At 35.6% G+C, this 27,974-nt stretch overlaps 2 long non-coding RNA genes across 3 annotated transcripts; both read right to left on the reverse strand.

Annotated features, from left to right (window-relative positions):
* Window positions 1-2,912: 2,912 nt before the first annotated feature.
* On the reverse strand, window positions 2,913-11,008 carry LOC140507202 (uncharacterized). Of its 2 annotated transcripts, none has more exons than XR_011968241.1 (4): window positions 10,767-11,008; window positions 9,982-10,090; window positions 5,399-5,575; window positions 2,913-3,238 (listed from the first exon to the last, which is right to left on the reverse strand). It is a non-coding gene; the product is annotated as an uncharacterized lncRNA (long non-coding RNA). The 2 variants fall into 2 exon arrangements; XR_011968240.1 differs by having other exon boundaries at window positions 10,437-11,008.
* Window positions 11,009-13,670: 2,662 nt separating this feature from the next.
* LOC140507203 (uncharacterized) lies at window positions 13,671-14,279 on the reverse strand. The gene is made up of 2 exons (XR_011968242.1): window positions 14,186-14,279; window positions 13,671-13,859 (listed from the first exon to the last, which is right to left on the reverse strand). It is a non-coding gene; the product is annotated as an uncharacterized lncRNA (long non-coding RNA).
* Window positions 14,280-27,974: the final 13,695 nt, after the last annotated feature.

Genomic DNA, 27,974 nt, shown 5'->3' on the forward strand with positions numbered 1-27,974 from the left:
ACCCATTTATGTTAAAATGCCCTTCTAATTGTAGACATGGAGGGACCTTAAATAAATAAATGAAGAAGTAACTAAAAAATATGTGTATATAAATGCATATGTGTATATACACAATAAAAGTATCTAATTTTAAAAAGACAAACATCATGTGAAATTGATGCTAGAATCTGTCCCAATCAATACAGGAATAAAGCAAGACTACCCACTCTCCCCACTATTATTTGAAATACTTCTGGAAATTCTAGCGATAGCAATGAGATAAGAAAAAAAAATCAAAAACATAATTAAGATAGATAAACAGGAATATCTATCGCTATTCTTATTTCCTTATGACCTGATATTTAAACTCAGAAAATCCTAGGGAATCAGGAGAAATAGTAACTGACAATAACTTCAGCCAATGTACATCCTACAAAATAAACTCTCAGAAAATCAATATCATTTTCATATGATATAACAAAAATCCAACAGACAATAATAGAGAAATCCCTTTCTGCAAAAAACTACAAAATGGATACAAATAAAATCTATAGATCAATCTTCCAAAATACAAAAAATATTGGTATAAATAATATTGTGTATCTCTTGAAGAAATATAGAACATTATAAATACCTGGAGGAATGTTTCTTACTCATAACTGGGGCATGATAATATAACAAAAATGATAATACTTCCATTATTAATTAGTCATTTTTATGGCTATTCAATCAAATTTTTGAGTTACTTTATAAAAATCCCTAGAATAATAACAATTCAACTTGGAAAAACTGAAGATCTATAATATCAAGGGAAATACCGAGGAAAGGTAGGGACAGATTATATCTCTTCATGAAATATCAAGTCTAGGCCTCAAACTGTTATAAAGCAACATTCACCAAAACCATATGTTATTGGTTAGAATAGAGAGAGCTAGATCAATGGAAAAAACTAGAACAGGGAGAATTAGAAACAATGAAACAAGGAAAGAAATCACTCTTTGATAAAAATTGTTGAGAAAAACAGGAAATTAGGCTTAAGAGTAACATTTAACACAGTATTCCATAATGCAATCTGAATTAATATATGACCTTAATGTCATAAAATTTTAGAGAAGCAAATCATATATCTTTCACAGCTATGAGCAAGAAATATATTATTAACCAAATAAGTGCTAGAGGCAATTACAAGATACGACTACATATAAGTGAAAATTTTCTGTATAAACAAAATTAATTCACCTATGAGAAAAAAATAAGCAGTTGGAGATAAAAAAATAAAAACACTTTGCATCAGGATTTTGTTTCCAAGATGCATAAACCGTGTATGTATGTCTGTGTGCATAAATCATCATATATGACAATAGCATATATATACATTTATATAACAATATAATGAATACATGTTTATAAATGCATATATGTGTAAATATACTTCTATGTGTGTGTGTGTATATATATATATACATATATATGAACATGTACATTTATGCATCCAGAAGTCATTTCCATAAGATAATTAAGCTAAGGATATGAATAGTTCTTCTAGAAGACTTGTAAACTATAAAAAAACACATAAAAGAGAGCTCTTAATCATAAAGAAAAATGCAGATAAGAACATGATGTTTACTGCACACCCAGGTAATTGTCAAAGAGGAGAAAAGATGGGAAGAGTCAAAGTTGAAGGGATTATGGGCAGGCAGGCACTCTAATAAATTGTTAATGAAACTGTAAATCAGTGAATTAGCACAACTACCTTGGAAAGCACCTCAAGTGATTCAAATTTTCATGTCCCTTGAACATGACACTCCACTACCAAGGACTCTCTTTTGTTCTACTAGTGGTATCCTAGCACCAGCCTTTCCTCTCTTGAACTTCAACTTCAAGGTCTTTATCTTTCCTGGTAATAAATAGCCAGAGATCTATTTATTAGTAGATATCTCAGGAGCTTCATTCTTTCAATTTGATTGACTAGGAAGGGCTACCAGCTTTGCATCAAGAAACATATACGTGAAAAGATATTTTGGAAAGCCTTTTTCTGTGCAATAAAGACTATTGTGGCTCATCAAAAATATATACTATCTGCAAGGAGTGGTCATGTCCTGTTGGCTTTCTGATTATGTCCAGGCTTATCATGTACCTCCAACTGAAACCCATCCATATCTAGGATAGTTTGGACAGAATCCATTTGCTCTACCTTCACTGTCCCTCCACATACATATTCTGTTCAACTGTTTCCCTCTACGTACATCATCCCAAAAAAGGGCACCTTGCTATAAGCGTTCCCAAGGTACATATGGCCCATATACAAGTCCTAAGTAGGAACACTTATCCCACTTAGCATTCCTACATTTGTGAGAGAATGACCTGAGAATTTGGAGGGGAATTTTATGAGGTTGTTTAATTAAATACCTTGATGAAAATATTAACTGAATTCTGTAACAGACACTGATAAAAATAAAACAATACTGAGGAACTCATGAGCTATGATTTGGATTACAGCACAAAAAATGTATAGAAAAGCTATGGTAATAGAAATAGTTAATGGAGGAGGTGAGGAAAAGGAAGTCTCAAGGACCACATATGTAACTTTTTATCATAGAAAATCTATAATTTATATATAGATATGTGCATTTATTTCATTTTTTCACATATGAATTCTGAAGCAAAATTAGCATGGGAAAGTGGAGAGATGATTCGACTTGAGAAGACCACCTAGGTTCAGATCTTATATCTAACATGTATTAAGTACTCTGTGACTATAAGCAAGTTAAGACTTTGTGTTCAATGCAAAATTTCTGAAACTGGTATAGGCAGTGATCATGAAGTTTAGACATGACTGAAAAAGACTGAAAATTAGATTGGGGAGGGGGTGGGGAGGATTGCTTTTTGCACTGTGCCTTCACTCATACTGATGGAATTCCAAATCTAAAGCCAACAAAAAGGAGAGCATATGTGTAGTATGTTATAATCAATTTATTTAGAAATGCAGTACAGTATACATTATCAGTTAGACCTATAATATTAACAGTTTTCAACTTAGGTAGACTCATCCTCTGCGAAAACAATGTTTGGATGAAAGTGAAATGATTAAAAGTAAATAAGTATTACAATGCTAATTGTATTTTTCCATTTGTCATCTCTCCATGTTGTCTCTATTATAAATTTTGTTCTTAAAATTTAGTGTTGCTGTTCCCATGATTTGAAGTCTCTTGATGCACAAGTATTTTCTTGCAGTCTTTCCTCTTTAGACCCTGAGCCACTTGGAAAGAAAATGGAAAGTGTTATTTTACATTTACTGATTCAGATGAATAGATTGTCTAATTCTTTACATGGTGAACCTAAAAATGAAACTTCTTTGAGATCCTTTCTGAGGAACCCAGATTAAATTATCTCAGGAAAATGATCCATAGGAATATATTCTGCATCTGTGGCTATAAAAAGATTCTTCTGTAGTTTAAAAAAAAAGGAGGGTAGAGAAAGGAGGGGGAATAACAATTTATACAGTGTATTCTAAGTGAAGAAAGACTTTCTATATCTACACTTACCTAGTCAAGAGTAGAAGATATAGGATATGGGGGAAATATTCATGTTTAAAAGTAACGGGGAAAAAAATTAACAAACTCCCATACTGGAGACCAAATGCCACTTCTCAAGAAATATTTTCTCTACTTGATTTTTTTTTTTTTGGTAAAAGGCTAGCAAGAAAGAGATAAAAATGTTCCCTAAACTTAAATGGGGGTTTCTAAAGCTTGTTTGTGTCATAAGCCCCTTTAGCAGTCTATTGAAGCTTATAAATGGACCTATTATTAAAATGTTTTTTAAATTCATAAATTAAAGTATATTGTATTATAGAAAGGAATTCAGCTATCCTGAAATTTGGTCAGCATATTTATTAAAATTCAAGTTCAAGGATCCCAAGTTAAGAAGTCTTGTTTTAAAAGTTAATTACTATTAAAAATGGAAATCTTCAGTAATAAGAGAATGACAGAGATAAAATGCTGTATACAAAGTATGCCAAAGTCATGGAATTGAATCTCCAAGCTACATATAAAGATCAGTTTCATTCCTTTTATGAGGCAAGATAATTATTGAACCTATTGACTAAACACAAACAAAAAAAAACAATCTCCCAAATAGCAAATTTATTTTTTGATGGATGGTTTGGGGAATTATAGAGGTTGTACATTCCCTCTTAAACTTCTTAATGTTTTAAACTGCCCAAAAATGGATGTAAGCAGGAAAACCAAGGACAACTTTGGTGATCAAAATAAAGGGAAACAATCGAGTTTTGTTTTTCTGGCTCTAGTCAGGCCTTTCAGCATTAAAGAAAAGCCTTAAAGTCCAAAGGTTTTTCAGCTGATGGTAATTCACACATATACTAAGTCTCCACGTGGTCTTTGCTGGAACAAGGCTACTCCCTTAACCACATCCCGTTTTTCTATTGAACTAGGCCCAATTTTTAGGTTGTCAGGACAGGTCTATGTTTAGACATTTCTAGGTCTGAATGAAGTAAATAAAATATTACATTATAGCTCACTATTCTAGAAAGAGAGTAGGGACTTCTTATATCATAATTATACGTACAAATACACCTTTTCATGCATGTGTTGTAATTTTCTTAGAGGCTAGCACTCCAATGATGATTGCTTTTGGAAATTTCTTTGTATTTTTAATCAAGAGACACTGCATCAGATTCATTTGACTTCAAAGTAGAGGGTCAGAGTATCAGAGCTTAAATGGACTTATCAAATCAAGTAATATATGTTAGGGAAATTCTCGAAATATTCTGTGAGGGAAGCTACACTTAGAAAGCTCTCAGAATGATTGTGTTGGGAGAGAACTGACAAAACCAAGTGGAGTTTTTCTGGCTTGTCTGTGTGTAAACAATTATGTTCCCCTTGCCAAGTTGTTCTACTAGTCAATGACATAAGGGGTCGTTCTAAGTAGGACTTGTTATTTAAAGCTTATTAAAAAGGAAACATTTTATTATTACAAATGAAATGGGAATCTGGAATATTCTAGATAAACATTTATAAATCTATTTCAGTGAAATTTAATCTGACCAATCACAAACTATAATACTGCCTGTCTTCTTGCCAGCATTTCTCTATATAGAGTCTAAAAGACAATGGACCATGTGGCAAGTACAGTTAAAATAAGGGTTTTAACAAATAGTATTCAAAAATAAGCACTTCTTGGTACTTTATTTAAAAAGGAGGTAACATGGATTTCCTTAAAAACATGAATATGAGAATATGATACTGAGAAGGAAAGGGTAATCAAGTAAGGTTGGAGGATAGAAGATACACAGGTATTCCATTATCTGTAATATCTATTTTGCATGCAACACTGTCCATTAAAATAGGTTGTTATGTTGTTCTCCAAGGGTATCTGATAAAAAGCTAATGTTAAAGCTTACTTTTAGATGGTCACTGTCCAGTGTAAGGATGTGTTCACCTCTTATATTTTTTAATTCAAATTCCATCATGTATCTTTTCATTCCAAATCCTGATAACCACATACCAATTTGAATTTCTGTCTGCTCGGATACCAGTTGCTTTGGAGTACCAGAGGGATGATAGGCATCATCCAATAGCTAGAAACCAAGACAGACTGTATTTAAAAGCCTTTATTACCAAATATCAATATAACCATAGACAATCAGGTCAAAGCTCAAAGGATCCTTAGAGATCCCTTTTTCCCAAAGCCCTTCATTTGACAGCATATTTGTGTATTGTAATTTTGCTTTTTAAAGCTGCTGTGTAGAACATCTCCCATCCCCTTACCCTCTTCTCCTCTCACCCGGATGTCAATCATGCACGTAAGAAAAAGAGATTTGAAGAGAACTATGTAATAGAAACTTATTTTTTGCAATGGAAATACTTTGAATTATTTTTGAAAGAAAATTGCTCTAAAATATGCAAAGTGCCTAATATATTTTCACATATAGAAAAGATTAATGGCTTTTGAGGGGAATGCATTAATACTCAAATAATTCAACCTGTTCCAAGAAGCTAAGCAAGACAAGATGAAAGGGAAACAGTATCTACATACCCAAGTGTGCTCAATAATTTTAATTGGCCAAATTATATTGAACTGAAATCTACCTATGGCCAGTTCTGTTTCCTCTAGGCAACTCATCATCTAGTAATTCAAATGAGAAAATACACACAAATTAAATCTTCATGACAAGTTAAACAAAATGAAAATTTGCTTTTTCTCCATCATCTTCCACCTCATATGCATTCTTTCTTTGTTTATTCCATTTTTTCAAATGAAAGAAGTTCAGGCAACTGCATCCTGTGATATTGCTAAAATCATCCAAACTTTTGAGGGAAAATAATTAAGAAAACATAAAATGAATTCCACTTTTATGCAAAAAATTACTTAAAGCACACTTTTAAAAAAATTCCTGAATGTCAGTTCTCAAAGAAAAATAAAGTTACATTTCAAGAGTCTGAAGTTGCAGATTTTGTAGAATGTTTGCCTACCATACATACATATATAAACATATATATGTACATATAGGTAAATATATACATACATATACTTGTATACATGGATGCACATGTATGAATAAAAAAATGGAAGACAAAGTAAAATATCTCATTGGAAAAATAACTGACCAGGAAAATAGATCCAGGACAGACAATTTAAAAATTATGGGATTACCTGAAAGACATAACAAAAAAATAAAGAACCTAGACATCATCTTTCATGAAATTATCAAGGAAAACTGCCCTGAAACTCTAGAACCAGAGAACTCTAGAACCAATAAATGTTGAAAGAATCCACTGATCACCTCCTGAAAGAGATATGAAAAGAAAAACTTCTAGGAATATTGTAGCCAAATTCTAGAGTTCTCAGGTCAAGGAGAAAATATTTCAAGCAGCTAGAAAGAAACAATTTGAGTATTGTGGAAATTTAATCATGATAACAAACGATCTAGCAACTTCTACATTATGGGATCGAAGGGCTTGGAATATGATATTCCAGAGGTCAAAGGAGATAGGATTAAAACCAAGAATCACCTACCCAGCAAAACTGAGTATAATACTTCAGGGGGAAAAAATGATCATTCAACGAAATAGAGAACTTTCAAGAATTCTTGATGAAAAGACCAGAGCTGAATAGAAAATTTGGCTTTCAAATATAAGAATCAAGAGAAGCATGAAAAGGTAAACAGGAAAGAGAAATCATGAGGGACTTACTAAAGCTGAACTGTTTACATTCCTACATGGAAAGATTACATTTGTAACTCTTGAGAATTTTCTCAGTATTTGGGAAGTTGGAGGGATTATGTACATGTAGACAGAGGGCACAGGGTGAGTTGAATAGGAAGGGATGATACCTAAAAAATAAAATTAAGGGATGAAAGAGGAATATATTAGGAGGAGAAAGGGAGAAATGTAATGGGGCAAATTATCTCTCATAAAAGAGGCAAGAAAATGCTTTTTCAATGGAGGGGAAAAGAAGGGAGGTTAGAGGGAAAAAGTGAAGCTTACTCTCATCACATTTGTCCCAAGGAGGGAATAACATCCACATTCAGTTTGGTATGAAAATCTAACTTACACTACAGGAAAGTAGGGGAGAAGGGCATAAGTGTGGTGGGGGTATGATAGAAGGGAGGGCAATGGGAGGAGGGAATAATTAGCACTAAACAGTTCTGGGAAGGGACAGGATCAAAAGAGAGAATAGAATAAATGGGGGTCAGGATAGGATGGAATGAAATATACCTAGTCTTTCACAACATGGCTATTATGGAAGTCTTTTGTAAAACTACACATGTGTAGCCTACATTTAATTGCCTGCCTTCTCAGTGGGGATGGGTGGAGAGGGAGGAATGGAGGGAAGTTGGACCTCAAAGTTTTAGGAACAAATGTTGAGAATTGTTTTTGCATGAAACTGGGAAATAAGAAATACAGGTAATGGGGTATAGAAATCTATCTTGCCCTACAAGAAAGGGAAGGGAGGGGTATGATAGAAAGGAGGGAAAATTAGGAGAAGGGGTGACCAAAATGCATTGTGTTTTGGGGTGAAGGAAGGGAGAGGGGGGAGAAAATTTGGAACTCAGAATCTTATGGAAATGAATGTTGAAAATTAAAAATTAATAATTTTTTTTAAAAAAGGAAAATACAGTTTTGATTTTCTGGCTCTACTCAAGTCTTCCAGCATTAAAGAAAATCCTTAAAGTACAGAATTTTTTCAATTGATGGTAAGACACACATATAATAAGTCTCTACATGGTATTTGCTGGGAAAAGCCTGCTTCCTCCACCACATCCCAGTTTTTTATTGAACTAGACCCAAGTTTTAGATTGTCTACACAAGTAGATGTTTAGATATCTCTAGGTCAGAATGAAGCAAAATACTACATTGTATAACCCTAAAATACATTAAGCAAGTAGCATAATAGTTCAACTTCTGGAAAAGAGAGTTGGCATTTCTTATATCATAATTACATGTGGAAATGAGATATTTGTTATTATTTGCTTAGAGGCTAGGAGTCCCATGGTGATTGCTTTTAGAATATTCTAAATTCTTTTTTCATCTTTAATCAAAAGATACTGCATCAGATTCATTTGACTTCAAGCTGGAGCATCACAGTATCAGAGCTCTAGTGGACTTATGAAATCAAGCAATATATGTTAGGAAAATTCTAGAAATACCCTGTGATGGAAGCTACACTTAGAAAGCTCCCAGAATGATATTGTGTTGGGTGAGAAATGAAGGGTTTTCAGGTTTGTCTTTGTGTGACCAATTATTATGTTCCTCTGACCAGTTTCTTCTTCTAGTCAATGCCATAGGGGTCATTCAAACTAGGACTTGATATTTAAAGCAACATGAAAAAGCAACATTTTATTACTACCAATGAAATGGAACTTTGGAATTTCCCAGATAAACATTTGTAAATCTGTTTCAGTGAAATTTCATCTGAATGATCAAAAACTATAATACTGCTTGTCTACTTACAAGTGTTTATTTATATAGAGTCTAAACAGAAATGATCCACATAGAAGGTACAGTAAAAATAAAGGTTTTAACAAATACTGTGCAAAAGTAAGTATTTCTTGACACTTCATTTAGAAAGAAGGTAACATAGATTTCCTTAAAAACGTGAATATGGGAATATGATGAGAAGGAAAAGGTAAGCAAATAAGGTTGGAGAATTAAACATACTTAGTTATCCCAGTATTTGTAACATCTATTTTGCATCCAGCACTGTTCATAGAATAGGTTATTATGTTTTTCTCAAATGGCATCTGATAAAAAGTTATTATATTTTTTATATTCTTATATATATATTTTTATATATATTCTTATATTTTTTGATTGAAATTCCATCATGTATCTTTTCATTCCAAATCCTGAAAACCATATTCCAACTTGATTTTCTGTCCACTGGAATATCAATTGCTTTGGAATAACAAAGGGATGATAGGCATCATCCAATAGCTAGGAATCAAGACAGACTATATTTAAAATCTTTTTATTGCCATATATTAATATAGCCATAAACAGTCAGGTCCAAGCTAAAAGATGCCTTAGAGATCACTTGTTCCCCAAACCCCTCATTTGACAGCATATTTGTGTGTTGTCATTTTGCTTCTAAAGCTACTGTGTAGAACAGCTCCCATCCTCTTACCCTCTTTTCCTTTCACCTGAATATCAATCATACACATGAGAAAAAGACTTTTGATGAGAATTTTGTAGCAGAAAGAAACTTTTTTTTGCCATAGAAATACTTTGAATTCTTTTTCCAAGAAAATTGCTTTAAAATATATTTTTCACATAGAGAAAACATTAATGACTTTGGAGGGGAATGTATTTATACTGTAATAATTGCACATGTTTGAAATGACTAAACAAGGCAACATGAGAGGAAAATAGTATCTGCATTCCAAAGTATGCTCAATAAATTTAATTGGCCAAATTAAACTGAACTGAAACCTATACACCCAAGATAAATCTTCATGACAAGTTTAACATAATGAAAATTTACCTTTTGTCCATCATCTTCTAGCTTCATTCTTTTGGTTTTTAATCCCATTTTTTCAAATCAAAGAAGTTCAGGCAACTGCATCCTATGATATTGCTAGAATCATCCAAAACTTGAGGGAAAATAGTTCAGAAAACATAAAACAAATTCCACTACAATGCAAAAAGTTGCTTTAAAAAATCATTAAATTCGATTTTCAAAGAAAGTCAAAGCCATGTAAGTTGCAGATTTTGTAGAATATACGTCTACCCTATATACATGCATATAAACACACACATACATACACACATCTACCTCAGCATGTTTACAAAGGAAGTGGTAGACCCTAACCTAGACTATGTAAAATTCAAGATATAAATGCCAATTAGGTTAAATATGTGCTTATATATGTAAATGGCACAGTACCATCTCTCTATTCCTTTTTCTTCCACCTCAACCACAACTAATATGTTATTTACCTTGCAAGGAGTATAGAATCGTTGATTCATAGCTGGAAGTAACAGTGGTTGTCACCTGGTAAAAAGCTAGATGTTGTCAAATTCAAATATGAATGGATTTCTGTGGGTCACACCCATAGACCGTGGACTTGATACCTCTCTCCTCAATGTCAGCACTCTTTTGAAAAAATTGTGAATATCTGAGAACCTTTATATGAATGATGAAATTCTCTAATATAGAGGAAAAATGCAGTAGGATGGTAACCAAACAGGAATAACCCAGCAGAAACAAATGATTCTTTTTGGTTAATTAAGAATGTTGTTATCTGTACACAAAAGCACATAACTTACCAGAAGCAGGACGACTGCCTTTCAGCTTTACTAACTCTAGGTTGGCCTCTACTAACCTCTTCTTCTTTATCTTGTACTGTAATTATTTTTTGCTATTCTTGATCTGTTTTTGATTTTGGCATCTAACAATATGAATAATTCAGTGAATATAACATTACAAGTGTCTTTCTAGTATTAGTAAGAGACACCAGTAGCCTTTAATTGGCTCCTGTTGCTAGGCAACAATAAGAACTTAGAGCACTGGATGTAGGGTCATGACACCTGAAGTCTTAGCTGGGTAGCTAGCTAGCTAGCTGAATGACTTTTCTGGGCCTCATTTCTCTCACCCACAATATGGGTGGGCTGAAATAGATGAACTTTGAGGATCCTTCTAGGACTAACCATCTGAGATGTGATCAACGCAATATAAGCTACCTGTTATGGCAGTTTAAAAACAAATGAAGCTGTTTTTAAGATTAAAATAATGATTCAGTTTGCAAAAGTTTTGATTCACATAACCCCAATTATCTTCATCTTAATGCTGCTTAACTTACCATAAGCAGCCAAAGAAACACCAGCCATTGAAGTGAATCCATTGCTTTCCAGCTATTTGTCATTCACCAGCAGCCATGCTACATTCACACTGTGATCTCTAACATATCTCTTTTCTTGAAACTAATTGATTCTTCCTTTTATCTGACTCAAGAATCAGACTGACTTAACAAATAGGAGGACTCTGAGGCCAATAATTCTTCTGCTATGTCTTCTTCTATAGCTTCCATATTTACTTTGGAAGTGGTGATTGAGAAGTTTTTCATTTTTTCAAGCAATTCCTCAACCTGAAAATTGTTCACCCTAAAGGATTATGCCACTTTTCATGTTATTGCATCCTTTTCCTCTCCAGGTTTCAGAACTCAGTTTTCTAAGTAGCTGGTTTGTACCTACTAAAGTTGCATCTCTGGGTTCTCTGTCCTCTAATTAATCCTCTAAGATCTATTCACTCAATCCATATTGATGTACAAATTCAATGGTTAGGTGCTGTGAGGATGAAGAATCAGAATCAGGATAAGGCTAGGGATATAAATGAGATTAGGGATGGAGTTTGGGTTGGGAATAGGAGGGGGACAGGTATAGACATGGAGATAGAGATAAGGAGGAGTATAAGGATAGTAAGGGATAGTAATATGGTTAGGGAAAGAAATGGTGATAGGGCTAGGGACTGGGAATCCAAAGGTGAAAGGGGCTCCAGTTCAAGAAACTACTCTTTTTTCAAGGCAGGCTGGCACCTTCACTGCCATTTACTTGCAGAGAGCTGACCAGAACACTAAGATTCTGAGTGATTTGGTGAAAGGCAGACATCCAGAGTATGCCAGAAGAAGGACTTCCATCCTAATATCACACAATGTAAGCTCCCTCTCTGTGGACAAAAGACAGTTTCTGCATCCAGGGGGCTTCACGATTCAGAGGAATGGACTGGAAGAGATGTTCACAAACAAAACCAGTAGAAATGCTAGAAGAGCTATCTGACTCTGTGTTTTGGAAAATTAAAGCAAGAAGACCACTGCGCAGCTGGAAGAACATTAGAGGAGGCTTGACGAAGAAGTAACCTGGTCTTAGATATACACACATACACACACACACACACACACCCCCCCTATATGTGTGCAGATACATGTGTATGTGAATATATATACATGCATACACATTCATTCATACACACACACACACACCCCCTATGTATGTGCAAATATATGTGTATGTGAATATATATACATTCATACACACACACACATGTACTTGTGTGTGTATAGAGAGGTAGAAAGATGATACATTTCTTAAGTGCTTCTTATGTGTCAAGTCCTCAGCTAAGCTACCGCAATACAAAAATTAGACTGCAAAGTGGTCCCCAGCCTCAATGAACTTACATTGTGATTCAGGAACACAAAGAATAAAGGAGAACTAGAGTGTGGTGGCAGAAGGATTCCATTACCACTGGGACCAAGATAGCCTGTGTGGAGATAGGTTAGCAGAATGAGAAGTGAAATGAAGAGTGTGGCCAGAACTTCTTATGATTTGACAGTTTTAGGCGGGGAATTGCCGTCATCAAGTAGGCCTCACAGTCAAGGTCCTCAAGATGGGATAAGGAAAAATAAAGATTTGAACAGTTTGAGATGGTAAGGCAGACATTGTAGGCAGAAGAAACTCCATGAACAAAGGATCATTTATGATGGAATTTGCATGAGTTGTCTTTGAGACATGACAATTAGTTCTTGATTGGACTAAAGGATTTTTGTAGTGGTACACTAGAAAGTAAATATGGAAACCTCTTTTGCTTCAGAACATGGAAGACGCTGGATCTTGACTTTTTCACTAAGCATCAAGGATATCTCAACAATATATGAACAGAAAACTGGATTTCATCCTATGAAACTGATAAGATCATGGTAGAACCACTAAATAATCTTTGAGAAATTATTTGCGAATCACCATTAAGCCTGAACATAAGAAAGTGCCAACATTTTCTAAAATGTAAGTGTTTAAGTTTTGTTTCTTAAAGAATTATCTAAAAACAATACGCTCCACAAGGATGACCTCCATCCACCACGAAATTCTAAAGTGAATGATAACAGGAAGGCCAAGATCACAATTTAGATTCAATAATGAGAAGTTATATCCCCCCAAATTTGCATCTTTCTAAGACTCAAATAGCTTTTAATGTTTCCTCATCAGTTTCAATAATGTCATCATCTTCCTGGTTCCTTACATTTACAATTTATGTTTCCCATTTCTTGAATATCACCTACATACTCTGTTCTCCATGCTCAGCAAATAAAAGGTTGTGAGGGCTAGACTCTCAAAGACTTGGGAGGTACATTTACAAAGGACAAAGTAAAGGCTAGTGGACCTCCATCTCATCAAGAAGAATACAGTTACTGAATGCCATTTTATCCAAGACTCAGAAGTAATAGCTTGGAACAAAAGGGGAAAGCAAAGAAGACAGGTATTCCCTGTTGATGATGGTTCTTTATCAAGTAGACATGTCACTTGTGGATTTTGGATGGTTCATAGATGAGACAGGAGATGAGATGTTTCCAGATATTTTTCCAGTGGATCCTATAAAGAGGGAGAAATGGAATTAGGCATCGAGTCCTGAGATAGGGGTTTTTGTCAATTCACCTGTCATGATTTCTGAAAGCGGCCCTGGTCAGCCAAGAAGCATTGTCAGTAAGATTGAAGATCATCAGCCTGTTCAAGAGAATGTATGAATGAAACAGGAAGCATTTATCTCATATCCATTAATGTGGCTCCCATTTTTATTCATAACTTCAATAGTCATCCTTATTGCCTGCTTCCCACCACTTTCATTACTGTGAACACGGCCAACATTCAATAAAATCTTTCTTGAAGAAATGAGAAAAAGTGTACAGCAACTCTACTACCTTGCCTTCTCATGGATAGGTTGCAGCTCATCTCTATGCTTTTCTCTTTCCTCCTCCAGTAGTATTTTTGATTGCAACTCTCTGTTTCGTATTCTAGTTCTCTACAGAAGAAAAAGGGAGAGTTTTATTCCACTGGCAGGTAAATTGAATTAGAATTCAAGAGATTTAAATCTGTGTTTTAGTTCTAGTTCTAGAACCTCGTTCTAGTTTCAACTAATTAACTGTATCAACTTACACAAGTCCCTTAGCCTTTCTGACCTTTCTGACCTGATTAAATAAAAGCCTTGAGCTCAATGAACTCTGTGATGTCTTCCAACACTACAATTAAATGACAGAATCTAAAACTCAAAGGCATGAAAAAGGTAGTTTTGAAGGGAACAAATCCATTTTAATATAATCTAAAATCACTAATTACTGGCAAAATGTAAAGTTAAGTAATTCTCAGCTTCTATTTCATACCAATCAGATTGACAAAGATGGTTACGATGAAAATGACAATTATTGGAGGGGTATGTGAAAACAAGAATATTGAAGCATTGTTGGTGGAACTGAATTGGTCTGCCATTCAGTGCTGAAAGATCATTAAATCATCTATACTCTTTCAGGAGCAATGCCATTTCGAGGCCAATATCCCAAAGAAATTTTTAAAAGAAGGATAAGACATGTAGGTATTCAAAATAGTTATAATAGACCTTTTTTTGCAGAAAAAAGATCTGGGTACTACTTGGATGGTCATCATTGTGGAGTGGTTGAACAAATTATGGTATATTAAAGAATTGAATTATTGCATAATAAGGTATTATACAAGTATGGTGCTAGAGAAACCTGGGAAGACTTCTATGAACTGATACAAAATGAAGTTAGCAGAAACAATGAAAGAATTTACAATAATAAGATGGTGAAGAAATCAACACAATATCATGAAGAAAAATAAATGTGAAAGACTTAAGAACTCTGGTTGTGAAATGACTGACCACAGTTTCAGTGGATGAATAATGAACCATGCTATCCGTATCCTAAAAGTGGAAGCAATGGACTGAAGATGCAGATTGAGTCATAAATTGTGAATAGGGTCAAGGTGGGTATATTTGTTATGCTGGACTATCCATCCATATGTGTTATAATAATTTTTGAAACTATTTCTTTTCTTTTTGAAGGGGGAGGCAAAAGGAGGGAGGTGACAGGAGAGGGTGAGAGAAACAGATTGTAGGTATAGTGTCAAAAAAAAGAAAGAGAAGCTAATCATTGGAGCATTTATTACTATACAAAATATAATAGAAGAAAGACTAGAATGAATCACATACAAACAATCAGGGCAGATTTGGAAGTAACATTTTGAATCCATGATATATCAAAAAAGAATGCCACCTCCAATTTCATAGAGATTTGGTCTCAAGAACAAGCCTGTTCTTTTCTGCTCTAAATGTTGACATATTCATGTTATGTAACTTGTTAAGTTTAAAAAATAGGAAAATTTTAAAAATCATTTTATGAAAAAATGGGTATAACTAGATAAATAGTTTTAAATGGATAAATAACAATTGAATTTTTTCACTTTTTGTCTAATTAACGAACTTTGTACCTTCTACAAGATAATTCATTAGGAAAAATACTTGTTTCCTAAAAATTAAAAGAAGTATGTATGAATTTGTGCAAATGAAAAGCATGAAAATATACATATAAATGTACACATTTACACATAGGCATTCATGTATATGTATTTATATATATCATACACAGATAAGACAAGCATATATGTGATTACATGCATGTATATATTTATACACAATATTGTATAACATACAATATGTATATAATTATATCTATGTGTGTATATGATTATATATATTTATAAATATCTATAGATATATGTGTGTACATGTGATAATGTGCCTAGAAGGCGAGCCCAATATTAGTGTATAGAGAGGTCAAAAAAGACTGGATCCAAGTTTGCATCTGACACATAGTGACTGAGGGACAGCTCCTTGTTATGCTAAGCAACCATCTAAGTAAATTGCAGGGATGCCAGCCTGCATTGTTAGGTGGCATTTAATTACCAAGGAGCATTCTGTATTCCAGTGAAATCACACATCCAGTCCTTATCCTTACCCAATTATGATTCCATGAACCCTCAGGCTAAAATAAAGATAGGAAAGTCCAACCTTATGAGATATGATTTTCTCCAAGTAATTTGGAGTATCTTTATGGCAATAATGGGAGTACTCTCAAATTGAGTTCTTTCCCAGATTATAAGCTCAAGAAAGGACTAAGCTCATACTTACAACAAATATGATAAATGAATTTATTATGAAAGACTTGTCCATTTATTTATGCCTCTCTGCCTATTCTAATGTTAGCGTCATAGTGACAAGGATGGAACATGCTCAGAGCTGCCCTGCCTGCCTCTTATGACTCAGTCCCAAAAAGAATCAGCACCTTAGTAAGACACAGCAAAAACTCTGTGGTACTTTGATCCTTTCCCACCCTTGATAGGAGAAAAATGGTGGGATGTTGCATCACTTCAAAAAGGATAGGAATCTTCTGAGTTGTTCTCTCTCTCTCTCTCTCTCTCTCTCTCTCTCTCTCTCTCTCTCTCTCTCTCTCTCTCTCTCTCCCTCCCCTAGGACATGTGTAATGTAATTCTTTCCGGGATGTTGGGGAGCTCGGCTGTCCTTTCTCTCCCACCACCCCACCTAATTATCCTGCCAACTTTTCCCATGTGGCCACAAGGACTTTGGGGCTCAACTAGGAAAGTCAACATCTGGCTGCTTCACCTACATAAATGACCAAACATCAAATCTGAGTTTGCTGGGTTCAGCTTTACAGGTGACATTGTGAATTTAAGAGGTCTGGAGATGCAGTGCTTTTATATCTTGTGTTTATTAGGCATATCTTTTGTGAAGATGAAATAAAAGAAATTTCTTATTTGGAGAAACCTTTCATACAAGCCAAACTTTTCCATTAAGTAATTGTCCCTAGAACTACAGAGTGTTGGCAGAAAAAGTCAAAGGCTTTTAGATAAGAAGGTTGGTCTTCCTTTCAGGTGGTCAGGTCTCTCCAGCACTAAAGCTGATCATTATATGCATAAGTCCAAAACAGTGGGGAATCTTGTTAGAAGAATCCCCTGGACCACTGCATCCCTTGTTAGAATATTATGGAAATTCCTGTCACTATTTCATATCACAGGAGCAGCTGAATTGTATTGAATTGTTCCCTGTAGGTAAGCAGAACTCAAACTGTGGATGGCAGTATAGGGCAGTTAGCTGGCACAGTGGGATAGTGTGCTGAAAGACTCATCAGGAAGACTCATCTTATGAATTCAAATTCACCCTCAGAGAACATTGGGTGGATGACCCTGGGTAAATCATTCATCCTGTTTTCTAAGCTCAGTTTTCCTCATCTATAAAATGAGAAGGAAATGGAAAACCACTCCAGTACCTTTGCCAAGAAAACACCAAATGAGGTCACAAAGAGAGGACATGACTGACACAATTGAACAACAACATGGCAATAAGTTGTGATGACAGGAAACTACACATTCTTAATTCACATATCTATCTTGGGGTAACTATACTTCTTAGAACATGGTATTTGCCTTTTTGATGTTTCATACTTCTACTTGAAAGCAGTGAGGTCAATGAATTCATTGAGTTCTCCAGTAAAACAATGTCAACATTTAAGAAGTCTTGAAAAGATACAAGCAGAAACTGTATCAAAATTACCTTGCAACTAGATGTGAGTAGTCTAAATTATATATTGGCCATTGAATAAATCAAGGCACATTAAAAATTTGGCTGAACACTCTTAGTAATCTAAGAAGTAGGCATAACGCTTTGAGAGTTTTATGATATTTTAAACATGAATTTAGCCATTATTAGCAGTCAGTTAACATACTCTAAAATGACATATTTGAGAATTTGGGTTTTTAGCCTCTCATAATGTTTATTTCATGTTATCAAGTTACTGTCTTCTATCTCTCCTTTGTTCATCATTCATCTCTGTCTTCCCTTTTAATTTATGAAAACAGTTTCTCTTGTAGAGTTGTTATTATTATGTTTTTAGTTTGGTTACCTTCTATTTGTTTTCCATCCTAAGTTCATAGAGATTTTTCCAGATTTCTTTGTAGTTCAGATACTGATTTTAATCTATGGTAGTATTTCATTGCATTTAGAAACCAGAAATGACTCAACCAGTTCCCTGTTTGATAGGCTTTCAATTATATCAGTGACAACAACATTTCAACATTTCTTAGTATGAACCAATAATTATGCTAAATGGTTTACAATGATCACATTTCATCCTCACAACAATGCGGGGAGGGAGGTGCTATTATTATCCCTATTATATAGATGAGAAAACTGAGGCAAAAAGAGGCTAAGCGATTCCCCCAGGGTCAGTACCATGCCATAAATATCACTGAACAGAGAGCTATTTTAAAAAAAATTACATTCTCCCATTTGGAAAGGTTCCCATAGGAATTACAGGGCTAAAAGTATACAATTTTTATTTTTAGATTTTTACTATCTTCTACCAGATCACTATCTTAATAATCACATGCATTCCCAATAGAAGCTTATGAATGTACCTGATGAGCCAGTACCTCATTAGACTATTAATTTCATAATTTATTTCTTCTTCTTTCATGATTTCAATACCTTCGACTTTTTCTTTTAAATGGAGAAAATGTGTAGAAAATATAATCATAATATAATCCTAAAGGGCATAAAGGTGAGATAATGCTTCAAATCAACTCCTCTGTGCTGAAGATGAGTGATTATGGAATCTGACAGGAAAGATTTCTTAAGGAGATAATAGTCAATTCCTTTATATTCCTTTTCAAGACAACCTGTAAAGATGAAACATGTACTTTGATCTTGAATCCAAAGACAATGTCCCTACTGTCTGTGAGACAAAAGATGGTCATTTAAGAATGACCATAAACTTTGTAAAGAGCCTACAGAAACAGAGGATTCAACAGCCTAGTTCAACAAGAATAAGAAAGAAGAGCCTATTTGTGCATCTGTATAAGTTTCTTAATTCTTAAAACCAGAATTTCTTAGGTATCTTCTATGTGCAAGCCCCAGGTTTGGTACCTGAGGGACAAAGATAAAAAGTTCCATGATCTTCAGGGTCTCACAGCTAACAACCCCTTGTGGGGGGTTAGCATTAGGGATAGGGTGGAGAATAGCAGACATAAAAGAGATATCAACAGATAATTGGGGGAAAAGGTAACAATCTCAATGGATATAATGAAAACAGAATGGATAAGGGGGCTTAGCATTAAGAAGTCCCAATGAGTACCATCATAAATTAACATTATTGGGCAATGGTGCTAAAAAAAAGTGTTTCTTAAAAGGTGGATTAATGGAGCAGACTTACATAAGAAGTCCCAGAAGTAACCAAACTCAGCAGGCCAGGGTAGAGGATGAATTCTGTATCCTAGAACAACTTCAAGGCAAACTAGAAATCAGTTTGACAGAGGTAAGGGTGGCACCAGGTAAACATATGTACATCACAATGAGTTCAAGTTGAATATGCAACTTTAATATCAGAGGATATTGGTATTATTGCTAGACTTACACACATTCAGATTGCCGCTCTACAAACTGATAAATTATTTGAAAGGGTTGATGTGGCTGGAATCAGTTATCACCCTTCAATCTCAGGATCCTTTCCTTCCCTGGACTTTTTAAAGGAGTTCCAATGAAAATAGACAAAGTATTTATCTCTAGCATACAGCATTCAAAATGAGGGAGTAAATGGACAAGACCTTCTAGAGCTATGTTTGAAGGGCACACTGGTAACCCAAAATAGAGGATAGGGATGGAGGTGACCAGGAAAGAAAAGTAGAAATCTTAGCGCACCTTTGATGAAGGAAGATTTTGCATGAACAAAATCAGTTCCACTAGAATAAGAAGAGAAACCTCAAAGACAGGAATCAAGGATACACACACACATATGCACACACACATACGTATACACACACATGCACACACACACACACACTCCAATACCTTTGCCAAGAAAACGCCAAATGTGGTCAGGAAGAGTTGGACATGACTGAAAATACCTGAACAATAGACTGATGAATTGTAATGAACAATGCTAGTCTGGGAGAAAAGATGGTGAAACATGTTTTATTCCTCTTGGAAGAAAACATGATGGGGAATACAGATGTAGAAAGGAGTACAGGGTACCAGATTCTCTTGCTATGTTCAGTCTTGTTTAACTCATTCTGTATTACAAATGATAGTTCGATAGTGAGGGTGGGAGTGCTTACCAGGAAAAGACTAGGATATACATCCCGGAGGCATCAATCAAATTGTGTGTTCATCCTTTGTTGCTGAAGAAGACCACGCCATCACAGAAATGATGACATGACTTGCACTTGACTTTGTTTTGAGGGAGGGAGGGCTGTGCAGGTCACCAGCCTCACTTCTCCTCCAGAGCCATCTGAATCCAGTGACCAGATATTCATCAGGATGACTGGAGATGACCCAGGATGAGGTAACTGGAGTTAAGTGACTTGCTCAAGGTCACACAGCTATTGAGTGTCAAGTGTCTGGGGTGAGATTTGAACTCAGGCCCTCCTGACTCCTGCACTGGTGCTCTATCCACTGCACCACCTAGCTGCCCAAATTTTGTGACAAAAGAATTCGTTATCAAGGCAGAAGCTCGTGTTCATAAAAGCAACTCTAGTAATAAAAAAACCACATATGGTAAATGAAGATAGTCACTTACAAGTGTTTAAGAATGTTCAGACTAGGAAGGGAGAGTTTTTTAAAAGAACAAATGAACTTTTAATATCTTGTAATAAAAAGTAAGAATTTTGAATTTTGCATCTTTTGATTTGATTCATAAAAATAACTGATCCGTTACTGAATCCATCAACTATTTCTGCATTCCTCTGACGACCTGAATAGGAGGATGAGTTATGCCTTGACCTCAGGTAGTTCTTGTCCAATTTCAATTCTAGGTTCAAAATATCTACTCGTCTAATTTAGGCAGGCAAACAAGCTGATACATGAATATATGTACATAAGGCTTTAGGCCTTCCATAATCTCGTGAAGTTCAAGTGGCAATTTTGCACTAATACAAATTCATGAACTATGGAACTGGTCTCTCTGCTGGGCTGTCCCCAGGAGGCTGTGTCTTGCTGTTGGCCAGCCCCAGGGAAGGACTTCACCACTGGTCAGCAATGGAGTCCAGGCCTCTTGCTGGTGGCTTGTGCTGGGGGTGGCATTGCTGTTGTGCCCTGCCCTGCTCAGACTTGTCTAGGGGGGCTGCTGGTATGAAGGAGAGTGGGGCCTCCTTGCTGGGATTCCCCAGGCTCAGAGAGAACCCCTGCTGTTGAGGTAGCTCTTGGAACCCTTTCTTTCCCCTCCCAGCCCAGTGAGATAGAACTTTTCTGCTGGGTTGGGAAGCTGCTTCACTGTTACTAGACCAATTCTAAAGCAGTTTTCTCATTATTTGGAGGGGAATTTGGGAGGCCTTCAGAGGCTGCCTTTTTCATTCTGCCATTTTGGCAGCAGAAGTCCCTATCATTCATTTTTAATTAAAGCAAAGGACTATCACCCCTCTAGGATAATTTCATTTTTCTCTTGCCTAGATCTTTTTTGTGCACAATAATTTGTTTGTAGTCTACCTAATGAGATTAGTAGCTTCTCAAGATCAAGAACTGTTTCTCCTTTCTTTATATCACCTGCATGGATTAGCAAAGGACCTAGAAGAGTTTAGCTGAGTAAATGCTTACTAATTGGATTTGACTTAGAAATAGCTGTAAATATTTTTACAGCAGGCTCACTATAGCAATTAGAAGGCCTTCTAAATGATCAATAGTCAGGTAATGGAATGATGTCCTGTGTGGCAGAATACTTTGAAGTGTAATAGTTAGGATGGTAAAATCTTTGTTCCATTTCAATGCTAGTTTGGTCGTGGCAATATTTTTAAAAACTATTTTTCCTGATCCCAGCTATTTGTGTATTAGCATTTCATGCTTGCAAAATTATCCCCATTCAGAATGATTTCAAATCCTCCCCACAGTTACTTCATTTTTGTTAAATTTAATAACTGGTGCTTTTAATTTGGGTCGAGTCACAAAGTTGATTCTTAAAAAGTTATAAGGTCAAGTTCCAACTCAACGTCCTAGTATGTGGACTGTATGTCTTTCAATTATTTCAATGGCAAAAGCACTTGTTTTCGTTCTCAGTGCCTTAGCTACTGAGTCAGATAGGAGATGGAAAAGAAACCTCTTCAGCTATAAATACAAAATGACAATAATAAAAGCAGAAAGCCTCTAACAGTAGTAAGAAGAAAACTCCCACCCAGCAGATTTCCAGCAAGAACCAAGAGCCATCCACTGATAGTTTCCCTTGCTTCCATTTCTTCATAGTTAGCATTCTCTGATTCCCTTGGACTCTCCAAAGACCAATGATTCTGACCTTTCCGCCTTATAGCATACAAACCTATTTCTCAATGCCAAACACATTTCCTTTCATCTCAAGCTCTTCTTTTCTCACTCCTTCCATCTTTGGACATTCAAGTGGTCATGACCTGGCTCCCTCCTTTTGGCACTACATCCCTGGTGACAATATATAGTGTGTCCTTTCCCCCTCATTTTTCTCACTTCCTTATTGAGCCAATTTACACTACAGTAACCTGTACTCTTGACTTGAATTCCTTGACTTCTTTTTCTATCCCAAGTAGCCTCTTGCCAAATGCCAACCTTAGATCACTTCCAGCACCCAGCTCCTATCCAATCATTCACACTGCAGGAAGCACAAAAACATGGTACTGGGTCAACTGCAGAGAGTAGGCCTAGATGTATGGAGCTTGTGGAGCAGTAGTTAAAGTCACAACCCTAGCACTTTCCCAACTTAGTCTCTTTCATTCCATTAACCCTGAAAGCAAAGAACTCATAGAGGTTATAGGCAAAAGACTCTCTTCATTCCATTGGGAAAGGGAAACTAGACAAGCCATGCTGAGTCTGGTCTAGGACCAAGGAAGCCTCAAGCAGCTAGTCTAAGCCTTGATGTGTACCGACAAAGAATCAAGCAGTGAGACACCACAACAACTCTCAGAGAAACTTGACTAGTGAGAAAAAGTCCACTCGTGGAAGGCTTCATGACCAAGACATGGGGCTGGCCAAGATAAAGAGATTTTCCTAGATTATTACTGAAAAGGGAAATGGTTATTGAGTTAGAGTCCATATAGACCATTTAGGAATATAACATACTTTCACTTAAGTCATGACCTGTGCTCCTAACCTGCCAAGAATCTGCCTCTATGAAGCCTTCCATTCTTGTACTAAGGGATCACAAAAGTCAATTCTCCATTGTGAGACTGAAAAGTCATTGCTGTGGGGGTGGAATCAAGATGATCTAGTGAAAGGAAGCATTTTTGCCAAGTTTACCCAGTATTCCATCTCCAAAACAACCTAGGAGAAGTGTCATAACAAATTTGGATCAGAAAAGGCAGGAAAAATGCACAGAGTCATTTTTTCCACCTCAAGGAAGCTTATGAAGATGGAGAGAAATCTGTGGATACTGGTGTGGGGGACTGGCCAGAAAAGCCAGCTCAGATGCAATGGAGGCAGTGCCAACGAGGAACAAAAAGTGAGCTAAGACAGAGCACAAGGCCGGAAGCCCAAGGACAGGAAGAGACTTCAGAAGACCCCTGAATTATAACTGGGTCCAAGAACAGAAGTCATCTGGAAGCACTGTTGGCCATTAATCAGTTCCAGGTCACAGATCCAGGATGAAGAGGAACAGTCTTAAAGAAGCACTGTTCCAGCTGAGAACTGAGCAAGGAACAAAGTGTCTTGGAGCCCAGGAACAGAATGGCAATTGGTTTTACATTTTAGACCAGCATATAAATCAACATTGGTGAAACCAGCGCCAAGGGAGAGCCAGCAATTCAATTACTTGAACCTACCAAACATCCATTGGCCTAGCAGGGAGAGTCTCCATGATCAGTCTTTTGATACTCAATGAACAGAGCCATTTTGCACAGATCAGATCTGAAGAGCAGTGAATAGACATCTCCTCAGACCCTATCACTCTGGAAGCACTGAAAACATACAGGTACCCAGATGGGCTATGAAAGCTGCAGAGAAAATTAAAGGAAAGAAGATTAGGCCAGACTTTCCTTCATCCCAGAAGTGAACAGAGCCCAACGATTATATGAGTTCCAACATCAAGAAGGAGGTTGCATGAATGAGCAAACAAAAAAGAACAAAGTTCCTAACTCTAAACAGTTACTATGGTGACGAGGAAACTTGACTGAAATGTAGAAGACAACAAAGTGAAAATATTGACAAGCACAGTCTCAAAAAAATACAGATGACATAAACCAAGCAATAAAAAGACTTAAAGAATAAATTAAAGGAGGAGCAAAAAAATGATTTAAAAAAACAAAATAAAAGCTATATAAGAAAGATATGAAAAGAGAATTAATCGTTGTAAAATAGGTACAAAATCCCACTAAATAAAAAAACTCCTTAAAAATTCAAAGTGGTCAAGTGGAAGTGAACCAATAAAATAGATAAACCATTGACTAATTTGATTTTAAAAGGTGGAAAGAAACACAAACACACTCTTCTCTCAATTTACTGATTGGGAAGCAAAGAAAACTTGCAGACCCAATTGAGCTATGAAAGAAACAGAAGGTTATAGTAAAAGAACTCAGGTCAGAAATTCCCTATACTCCCAGAGGTGAGCAGAGCCCAACTCTAATATAAAATACAAAGGTGAGAAATAGGATTGAAAATGAGCAAACAGCACAAAAAAAAGAATCTGACCGTAAATAGCTACTATGGTGACTGGGAAGTCCAAGACACAAATTTAGAAGACGATGACCTGAAACCATTTTCAAAAAACGTTTTGAAGAAAATTGGAGTTTGAAGAGAAACAAAAAAATAATTTCTAGAAGAGCTAAAGAAAAAAAATAATAAAGGATCTCCCCCCAAAGATTTTTAAAATCAAATAAAAGGAGTAGAAGAAAAATTGAGAAAAGAAATGAGAGAGATAGAAGAAAATAATGAAAAGAGAATTAACAGCATGGTAAAAAAAAAGGCATGGAACAATACTAAAGAAAATAATTTCTTAATAATAAAATTGGTCAAGTGAAAACTAATGGCTACATGAAATAAAAGCATGAAAAAATAGAAGTGCGAAATATCTCCTAGGGAAAACAATTGACCTGGGAAAAGTAGATCAAGAAGAGGCAATTTAAGAATTATTGGACCATGTGAAAGCCATGATCAAAAACAGAGCTTAGATATCATATATCAAATCATAAAGGAAAACTGCCAAGGTATCTTAGAACCACAAAGCAAGACAGAAATTGAAAGAATCTACCAATTATCTCCTGAAAGATATCCCCAAATGAAAACTCACAGGAATATGATAGCCAAAATCCTGACCTCCTAGATCAAGGAGAAAGTACAGCAAGAAGCTTCAGAGAAACAGTTGGAATAACACAGAGCTATGGTCAGGATCATGAAAGTTGGGCAGTTACCAATCAATCAACATTCATTAGGCACCTACCATGAACTGGGGTTATAAATAGAGGCAAAAGACGTTCTCTGCCCTCAAGAAGCTTACAATCTCATAAAAAGACAGCATGTAAACCAACATATACAAAGCAAGCTCTATGTAGGATAAAAATGAAATAAATAACAGAAAGAAGGCATTGGAAGTAAGATGAGTAAAACCTCACAGAAAAATCTAGGTTAGGCACACAATCAACTAGAATGTCTAGAAGAGATAAAGAGTTTTTTGAAAATAGTTTCATTAATTAATTAATTGTTTCATAAACTTAAGGAAAATGGGGAAATAATTGAGAGCTATGCCAGAAAGAATTAGAAAGGGAATTAACAGCTTGACACAAGTACTATTAAACCTCATTGAAACAAGTTCTTTGAAAACTCAAATGAACCAAATATAAGCTAGTGACTCCAAGAAGCAATAAGAAATGTTAAAACTAAATCAAAAGACTGAGGAAATGAAAGAAAATATAAGGTATCTCATAGCAAAAATAATTGATTGGGGAAAAGACTGAGAAAAAATTTAAAATCTCTAGACTTTCTGAATTCCATGACCAAACAAATAAAAGATCTTCATATCCCATTTCCAGAAATTGTAAAAGAAAACTGCCCACATCTTTTAAAGCTAGAGGGCAAAGTAGAAATAAACAGAATTCACCAGCCATCACCAGACATAAGTGCCCAAATGAAAACTCCCAGGAACACTATAGCCAAAATGCAGGGTTCCCATTTCAAAATAAAAATATTGTAAGCATCCAGAAACAATTCAAGTACTAAGGAACCACAGTGAGGACCACACATGTTTTGGCAGCCATCACTACGAAGAATCTAAGAATTTGGACTATGGTATTCCAGAAGGCAAAGCACAAGTATATGTGGAATAACTACCCAGTAAAACTGATTATAATCTTACAGGGGGAGGAAATGAATCTTTAATGGAATAGAGGGTTTTCAAACATTCTGATGAAAAGACCAGAGCTATGGAGAAACTCTGAAGTTCAAATATGGGAGTGAAGAGAAACATAGAAAGGTAAAAATGAATGAATAATGATAAAGGAATTAAAAAGGAGATACTGCTTACATTCAAATATAGCAGCTGATCAGTACCTTCTGAATTTTACCATCAGAAGTGATGATAAAAGGAATCCAATCAGACAAAGATGGGGAGTGTTTCTATCATGTCTTCCCTTAATGATCTTAAGAAAAGAAAGGAAAGAGGGAAAGAAAGTGGGGAAAGAGGTGAGACCGCCAGGGCAGGAAAGGTAAGGGAAAGAAAGGGTAATGAGAATTGTCTCACATAATCAAGCCATGCAAGTAGGTATGTATATAGACATGCAGGAGGGGATAGGGAAAGTGACTGACACTTGAACCTCTCTTTCATCTGAATTAGTCCAAAAGAAGGAAGAATACACAACACACATAGTTAGAGGGAAACAGAAGGGGAGAAGGAGAGTTAGAGGGAAGGTAAATTAAGGGAGAAACTAATCCTAAACAAAACAAATTCTTCAGTTGTAGTTCAGTCATTTTTAAGATGTGTCTGAGTCTTTGTGACTCTTTTTTGAGATTCTCTTGAGAAAGATCCTGGACTGGTTTGCCACTTTTTCAGAGATGAGAGAACTGAGGGAAACAGGGTTAAATGATCTGTCCAGGATCACACAGCTAGTAATTGTCTAAGGCTACATTTGAGCTGAGGAAGATGAGTCTTTTTGACTCAAGACCCTAAGCTCTGTCCACTGTGCCACCTCGCTCCCTTAAACAAACTCTAAGCACGTATGAAAAATGTACAAGCCTTTTTCCCTGGTGGCAAAGAATTAGAATTTGAGGGAGTGTTCATAAATTGAACAAATTATATTATATAAATATGATGGAATTCTATTGTGCTGAACCTGAACCTGAACTGTTTATCAGTGTATTAACTAACCATAATTCCAGAGAACTAATAATGAAAGATATTCCCCACCTCCTGATAAAGAGAGAAAGGACATGGAATGTAGAGTGAGAGTTTTTTTTTAAAATATGTTCAATGTATAAAGTTGTTTTGATTTTCTCTATTTGTAATGGGTTTTATTTTTCTTGTGTTCTCAATGTAGAAGGGTTGGGGTGGGAAGAGAATGAGAAGGCAGATTTTGGCCAATTAAAACAAATAAAATGTTTACATATTTTAAAGTTCATATTCCCAAGGTTAAGAACCTCAATTCCTTATATGTCTTCATGGCTCTGGCCCAGTAAGTTCTCTCTCACCC

Source organism: Notamacropus eugenii, chromosome 5, assembly GCF_028372415.1.
Source record: "Notamacropus eugenii isolate mMacEug1 chromosome 5, mMacEug1.pri_v2, whole genome shotgun sequence".
Taxonomy (NCBI): domain Eukaryota; kingdom Metazoa; phylum Chordata; class Mammalia; order Diprotodontia; family Macropodidae; genus Notamacropus; species Notamacropus eugenii.